The sequence below is a fragment of the Condylura cristata genome, unplaced genomic scaffold (genome assembly GCF_000260355.1).
Source record: "Condylura cristata isolate star-nosed mole 26May11 unplaced genomic scaffold, ConCri1.0 scaffold00002, whole genome shotgun sequence".
In the NCBI taxonomy this organism is placed as follows: Eukaryota; Metazoa; Chordata; class Mammalia; order Eulipotyphla; family Talpidae; genus Condylura; species Condylura cristata.
Genome location: NW_004567103.1, coordinates 2664347 through 2671120, shown reverse-complemented (window position 1 = coordinate 2671120; position 6774 = coordinate 2664347). Strand labels below are relative to the sequence as shown.

Genomic DNA, 6774 nt, shown 5'->3' with positions numbered 1-6774 from the left:
GCGGGCCGGAGGCCGCGGAGAGGAAGGATGGCGTGGGCGGCCGGAGGCGCCCGGAGAGGAGCGAGGTGGGGCGGGGGCTGAGCGGGGGGCGTGGCGCAGCCGGAGCGCGGTCACGTGACGTGCGTGGCGACGTGTCGGCCATCTTGTGTTGTTGAGGCAGAGGACTGACTTGGTGTCTGAGAGACTCCCTGTCCCGGACCGCAGGTAACCAGCGCCTCCGTCTCGTTCCCCTGCGGGGCTGCGCTCCGCTCCCCGGGCCCGCCGCCCTCCCCCCGGGCCTCCCGGAGCTCCCGCCCTCCCTGGTGTCCCCGTCGCTGCGGCCCGCCCCGGCCCAGCCGCATGGACACCACAGGCCGCCCCGGCCGCCACTGCGGCCGTCTCCGGCGTCAGGCGAGGGGACAGGTCAGGTGTGGGGCCGCAGGGAATCTCCTGGTCGGCGGGGGGCACGCCTGGCCCTGCCACGTCCCGGCCGCGGAGGCGGGGAGCTCCCTCCTGCAGGGCCCCGGGCTCCGGCGGGGGCCACCGAGGCTGGGAAGGGGTGGTGGGTGGGCAGTGTCAGGCCGGCTCGTCGGGGGCCGGCGGGTTCGCCCCCGCTACCTGCTGCTCGGGCCGGCCAGTCGCCCACCCGCCCGGCCTGCGTGCCCGGGTAACAGCTGCCGCAGCCCGACAGCTGCTTCTGCCGGCCCTGCTCCCACACCTGGCCTCTGGGAGGTGCGCCCCTGCCTTCCTCGCCGAGCATCCGCACTGGGGAGACCCTTCGTGGCCAGAGGACTGGGTCTGGACCAGGCCCCAGGCACGGTGGAACCATGATCGGAACCTGGAGGTCGGGAAAGAGCAGCTTTGGGATCCGAACAGTCGCATCAGGTTGAAATGGGCATTAGCCTTACGTGTCATCAGTTTCCCACGAAGCACTCGGAATACTTGAAAGTGTTGTGACTCAAACGTAAATCAGGCGACAGGGAGCAGGGTGTGCGAGTCAAGTCGTCTGGCGGTGTTTGGGAAGCAGTAACGTTTGCATTTATGTAGCACTGTCTTTTTTTTTTTTTTTTTTAATTTCTTTCCCGGAAAGTCAAAGCACTTAACACACACTTAATCTCTGTAAGAAGGGTAAGTATGCCAGTGTAACGTGCAAGAGATGGAGACGGGGCCCAGAACACACGAACAGCTTCTTGTCCAGTGCTCTGTACACTGGGTTCTCGGCAGCTTTGCGCCCCAGCGTCTGTGCGCTGGGGAGGTATTCGCCTATAGTAGTTCCTTTTTGGACTAATGACTTCCTAGAGTAAAAAAACATTTTTCTGGTCATCTTTTCTATACATTAACTTTCAGCCCTCAAATATTTGCTACTCTGATCTGAGTGTTTACCCATCTTGGTTAGAACACAAAAGCATTCGCTCATTCATTGATGTTTTTTTATGTTCTGCTATTAGGTAGTAGCTTTCAGAGTGCTTAAGCTGCGATATATACTTTTCTGTTACATTTGATGTTGACATATCAGCGGAGGAAGCTAGAAAAAAATTGAAAGTGGCATCTATCTGGAGAAATGCCACATGAGCCTTCCTTTGACATCTAACACTGAAGAATGCACCGGTGGTGATTGTGATTCACTAGGAAAGAATGTGCCTTACACTCCTTTCATAGTTGACAAAATGTTTTAGAATTTTGACACTGAGGCAGGAGAGGGGACCACGGCATCCATCCATCTGCGCACCCATCCTCCATCTAGCCCCCAGCCATCCATCCATGCATTCATTTACTTGACAAATACTGAGAGCCTACCACACTGTTGGGTGCTGGGAACAAAAACCAAACATTCCTGTCTCCGTGGAGCTTATTTCTAATTTGTTTCAAATTGAAACTTAGGTGAAATACGTATTGTAATGGTAAGTGATGTAGAAAAATAATGAGAGGGAAATAGGATAACAGGGAGTTGGAGAAGGGGCTAATTTTAACCAGTGTGCCCTGGGAAAGCCTCATGGAAAAGCTGATATTTGAGGAAAGACCTTACATAGGTAAAGGAGCTAGCTATTCCTGTAGCTATAAGGAAGAGGAATGTTCTAGGCCAAGGAAGCAAGGCAACAACTGAGGCAGAAACTGAGGTGGGGGCAGATCAGGTGTGGTCACAGGCACCAGCCAGAGGGAGGCTTGTAGGAGATGTCTACCCATTTCATTGGTACCAAGATGAGAAGGCTTATTTAGGGTTCTGGATCTTTTCCCATATCTCTTGTGACTCTTGGGGAAACCAGATTCTGAAAATTTGGGCCTCTAGTCCAAACCCCTTGGCAACCCCCCATCCCCGCCCCCGCCCCCGACATGATCTTCCAAACATTTTGGAAAAATTCAGGATGCTTGTATAACATGTTTCAGGAAATGCAGTGAAATACCTTTCTCAAAAACAAAACTTTTTAAGTGAGGTTGATATTTGAAAATATAAACAAATGAGTTTCCTTTGAAGTTTAGACAGGTTATTAAGGAATGTAACTCAGATGAAAGGTGGAATCTGTTATTAATTCACAATGTCCTTCTTAATCTGGTAGTAAAGAATTCCTCCTAATTATCTCTCTCCTTTCCATCGTAGTGTTTAGTTCCTCAGGGACTCCACTAGTTTGTTTATATATCCTTTTTAGCATTTTACATGTGTAGACTTTTTTTTGTGCTGAGATTTAAATTTTTCCACTTTTACTTTTCTCCAGTTTGATACAGTAGACTTTTATGTGGAAGAAAATACTGATATTTCCTTCTAGCTAGCTTCATAATCTTTTACTGACCTTTTATCAATGTCCTCTTTCCAGCTCACCTGAGAAATTCAGTATTTTTTCTTTGAAATGTTTTTACTGGTGAGTTACATATGAAAAATAATTTGTCTTAGACTTGCCTGAAAATAATGAGAAGACAGGAATTAAATTTCAGGCTGTGAAAGGAGCTCCTTGGCTCCAAGGAGACAGTGATGAATGAGTGATGAGGTAGTGTTGACGAATGGTGTCTCTCTCTCTCTCTCTCTGTCTCTCTGTTTCTCTCTCTCTCTCTGTCTCGTTCTGTCATTGCCAAATTGTAATATTTTTGATGTCACATCAGCTCATTTGTTCTCCTGCCTCCATGTCTTTTCTCTTTGTATTGACCTAAACCCTGGAAGGTGACTCTCGATTGATTGTGATGATCATCTCGAAGAACGTTTTTGGATGGAAAGGTTATTGTTGCCTCTTTTTGCTCTGCCTAGGGTCTTTGATTTGTGCCTTTTTCAGAGACTGACTTCCTGTGTATTTCTCCACTAGCGCCTGCTGACTTAAATTCTCAGTCATCTGCGGATCTGTCTCCCTGTGTTGAGCCAACAGCCTGTTTGTGTTAATCCAGGTTTCTTGCCTTAACATTCTTTGGTCATTACAAAACTCTGAATTTAGGATTTTTTCCCTTTAGATTCCCCACTCTTTATGGTGACCAAGTCCTAAGTTTTCTGTTCATTTTTAATGCCTTGAAGAATTTTACATATCTTTAAAAATATAAGTAGAGTTTTACTCCATTGGCAAGCTCACTTACAAATTAGAATCCTAATTTCTTGACCAGATTAGAACTTTTCCCTCCTATTTTTAAATGTTCTTAGGTGACTGAAAAATGGTAGATTAATTATTACAGGAATGCAAAATGATTTCTTTATTTACATGCCCATAATTTTGTGTGAGGTTGAGGGAGAATGGGGAAGAGGTTTGAAAAACAAAAGAACCTTTCCTTAAGTGGCTAGCCCTGATTATGTAAATATATTTTCGAAGTATCACGTACTTCTCTACTTGATTAATTAAGGAATGTAATTTTACATCTTCTTGTTAACTGAAGGGTTTCGTTGAAATTGAACTTTTATATAATAGGAGATACTCTAGAGCCTGTCTCTTGAGTTAGACTGAGAGAAGACTTTGTTTTATTGTCTGTTTCTTCCTTCTTTCTCTAATGTCCTTATAAAAAGCAGAGTACTATGGGTAAAGTTGGATGACCTTTGGGACGTTACAACAACTAGTTTTCACAATTAAATGAGGTGGAAACAACTTTCTCAAATTGTTTTTTTCACTGTTAGTAAAAAATTTAGTGACAGCAAATTTTGAATTACTGTTTTTTTGCCCTTTATTTGATTTTAGCTTAAAGCACTTTAGTCTTTTGTATGTCCATTTCTTTTCACTTTAAATATAACATCTTGTGTTTTTTTTCTAAAGATGTCTAAATACAGCATTAAAAGAAGGTTGTGATTTTGCAGCCTGGTGTTTTGCTCATTGGGCATTTTGGCAGTGGTCTTACTGGGACTCATTGGTGATACGATAAGAACTTACTGTGTTACTGGCCTTAATTTTTTTTTCCTGTCACACATATGTAAAATGTTAATACTAAATCCCTGTGTCTTGAATGAAACCCTCAGATAATCGCTTTCCTGAAACCCTCTAGTGTTGCTTGTTACCTTCCTCAGAATCACTGAGACTTTTAAAAAATAGATGTATGTTGACCTCTCTTTAGAGCTACCATGGGAGACTCTTGCTGTTAGGACAGGGAATCTAGTTTAAGCACACCAGGTGATTCTGCTGTTGAAACCAGGTTTAGAATTCATGTTCTGTAAAATATATTTATGACAAAAAACTATGTTTTGAAAGCTTCCCAAGAGATTGCTAGGTCATTTACTTTAATACTTGTGTTATTTACAGTGTTAAAAGAACCTGAAAAAGTCTGTTGAAACCTCCTGCTGTGAACTAGCAGAACTTTTGAACAGGTAAGTGTTGAAGGGAAGCTCAGAACTGAGGGTTTATACAAACGTATGGTTTTTACTTTAAAAATATCAGTTCTTTTGTCCATTATTTCTTCTGAGATTATAGACATTTTATTAAATCATCTTCTGGTACCTTTAGATCCTTTATGAGCCCTAAGAATAATCAGACTCTTTCTGCATTGATCTTGGCATGAGTTTGTGTCTTAAACTGTCATAATGATTTTTTGATGACATGAAACAGGATGGGGGGTTACTTTGGGGCCAAGGGCGAACTAAGGAAGTGCCTTTTCAAATTGTTATTTGATTTTTTTTTTAAATGAATGTGTGTGACATATAAAAATGTAAATTTAAGGTATACTAAGTGTTAGTTTGACATATTTCTATATTCTGTGATTACCATTGTAGCAATATTTAGCACCCCGTTACATTACATAATTAAGGAGGTATCTTTAAATATTCAAAGTAGTTGGTTTCATGGAGGACATGAATCAGAAACTGGGGAGCATTCAGGAGCTAAGGTAGTGCAGATAGTACTTTTCTCCTCACTGGCCAGATGGTGTCTGCTTGTTTCTTTTCATCTTGCTTTAGTTGTCTTTCACAGTTTGGCCTTACCTGTTGTAGTGCATGGAAGAAAATGGCCACTTCACTTCTAGAATCACCGATGAATAAACTTGAGTGCCTTGCCAATTGATTGCTGCCCACTGTAACTAACTCAGTTTCATATTCTAGAAGGAAAAATTTGATTGAGCTCTTGTCAGGTTTTCCATCTTTGGTTCAAGTAATGTGGCTACAGTGTTGAGATCTGGAAGTGTGTACACATCAAGCTGAAAGGCCCCCTCCTAAGGGAGTGGGGCAAGTCTTCTCTGAAGAAGGAGTAGTGGTTATTCTAGGCAGAACCCATAGAAACTTCTTGACTTTTTTCCTGTATCTAAAATAATTTTCTATATGAAGCATGACATTTTCAGTTTCCTGAAGGGTTAAATTGTAAGTGTATCTTTTGGTGATGACACACATAGGTCTCACCAAGCATCCATGTGGGAACTTTCTAGTAAAGTGCTTTAACAAAAGTTCTTAATTCAGAGCAATCCTTGTCCTTTTTATTTGGAAGCAGCATTAAGGGGTTTGGAGGAATGTCTGGGGTAATGGTAAAAGCAAGTGAGAGGCTGGTTTGTAGAAAAACTCATGGCTTTCTTAATTTCATTGATTGCTTTTATAAATTCTAGCTTCTGGGAACTTTTTTACAATATTTAGCAGCACTGAGAATTAGAAAGCCATATAGAATTAGAAGACTTCATGTTGGGACGTCAGTTTTTTTTTGAATATTTATTTATGCATACAGAATTGGGGTACAGGCCAGAGGTGCAGGGCCGGTGAGAGGCTTCACCTGAAACAGTGGAGAACAGAACAGGCAGACTGACAAAGTACACTGCTGAGGGGAGCAGCAGGGAAACAGGAGAGGTCTGCCACACTCAGTGGGTCCCTCCCTGGCCAGGGATCGAACTTGTGCTGCAGTGGCTGCGACAGGTTCATAGTGCTGCGCTTCGACCCCTGCGCCACCAGAGAGGCTGGGATGTCAGTTTGTAGCAGGTACCTGCACTGTTCAGAGAGAGCTGTGAAGTATAAACTTCTGTATTAACATATTTTTGTGTTCTAGAATTATTAGATAATACTGAAACTTCTTTTGAAACTTATGGAGAATTTTGAAGTTCTGTTTGTTTTTGTTTGTAGTTTATACTTGGTGATATCTATTGCTTAAGTAATTTTTATTACTTAAGGTTTTGTTGGAATGTTAAGATACTTGATGCACAGCCTAGAAATTACTAGTAAGAGTATTCTGTTATAGAGAGGTGTATTGAATGGCAGCCCACAGATGTGACTTCCTATGATACATTTGTTTTCAGTCAAGATTTCTTTATTGTTATAGGTGAGTTCATTTTTAAGGTAGAGGATTTCTTTTTTATATTGTACATTTTTTAAAAGCTGGATGTCGAGGTAAGGCATATTTAGGGCTTTGTGAGGTTCAAAAAGATTTCCAG

At 42.9% G+C, this 6774-nt stretch overlaps 1 protein-coding gene across 5 annotated transcripts in view; it reads left to right on the top strand.

The window, feature by feature from the left end:
• Window positions 1-114: 114 nt before the first annotated feature.
• Window positions 115-6774, top strand: part of GIGYF2 (GRB10 interacting GYF protein 2) — a 121516-nt gene continuing 114856 nt past the window's right edge. For 2 of the 5 annotated variants that reach the window (XM_012727070.1, XM_012727076.1), the window contains exons 1-2: window positions 141-204; window positions 4677-4741. The gene's annotated coding sequence lies outside the window, so the exon portion shown is untranslated. Of the gene's footprint in view, window positions 205-4676; window positions 4742-6774 lie in introns of all 5 variants that reach the window. The other 3 variants (XM_012727063.1, XM_012727073.1, XM_004674192.2) reach the window with 3 other exon arrangements.